At 29.1% G+C, this 919-nt stretch overlaps 1 non-coding gene across 1 annotated transcript; it reads right to left on the bottom strand.

The window, feature by feature from the left end:
* Positions 1 to 538: 538 nt before the first annotated feature.
* Positions 539 to 620, bottom strand: trnal-aag (transfer RNA leucine (anticodon AAG)). Its single transcript has one exon. It is a non-coding gene; the product is annotated as a tRNA-Leu (tRNA).
* Positions 621 to 919: the final 299 nt, after the last annotated feature.

Below are 919 nucleotides of genomic sequence, written 5' to 3'. Positions count from 1 at the left end.
AGAATTATGTCCAAAGGAAAAATAAAAGAATGAGGTTTTAAATAGAATTATGAAATGAAATAATTGAAATGCTTTAAATTAAACGCTGCGTTTAACGCCTTCATATTTACAGCGAGTTTAAAACTTCATTGCCTGAAATTTCGGAAACCAACTGAAATTGTAAAAAAATATATATATTTCTAGCAAGGGACTAATTATTGATTTTTTCTCCTTTTTTTTACTTAAAATGCTTTTAAATATTTGAACGCAAACGACTTAAATGAAATCTAAGTGAGTATTATTGGTGGTAATATAAGAATTCTTTTTACATTCTACCATTAATAGTAGTCAATTTTTTAAAGTTACTTTTTTAAATTATAACTTACCCAATGTTATTATAAGTTACACTCAAGTTACCTTAAGTTACGCTCAAGATACCGCAGTTACTGGTAACTAAAAGTAACTGTATTGGTTTTTAAAGCAACAAAATATCTAGAAACTCTATAATTTACTATAAGAACTGCGTAAAAGAAAGTTGTGAAAATAAAGTAAAATGATATGATAGAGGCGAGATTCGAACTCGCGCCACCGAAGTGACTGGTGCCTTAAACCAGCGCCTTAGACCGCTCGGCCACTCTACCGTGTCGAATACCTGAATATAAATATCAAAATTTACAACTTTATAGTTTATAATATATAGATTTGTCTTTTCTCGTTTGAAAGTAAAAGTTAAGAACCATTTTTTTTTAATTTCGATAAACTTAGTCTGAAATTGTTTACTTGCAAAAAAACTATTTTTTTTTAAACTGAAATCCGTAATTTGAAGTTGAACTAAACCTTTTATTTCACTCCATTTTGCTCGGCTTCTATTATGAGAATACTGAAAGCAACCGATCTTGGCAAGAATATCCAACACCTGGCTCATTTTTTAGTTCATTTT

Source organism: Hydra vulgaris, chromosome 09 (genome assembly GCF_038396675.1).
Source record: "Hydra vulgaris chromosome 09, alternate assembly HydraT2T_AEP".
In the NCBI taxonomy this organism is placed as follows: domain Eukaryota; kingdom Metazoa; phylum Cnidaria; class Hydrozoa; order Anthoathecata; family Hydridae; genus Hydra; species Hydra vulgaris.
This window is presented reverse-complemented; position numbering and strand designations above follow the sequence as displayed.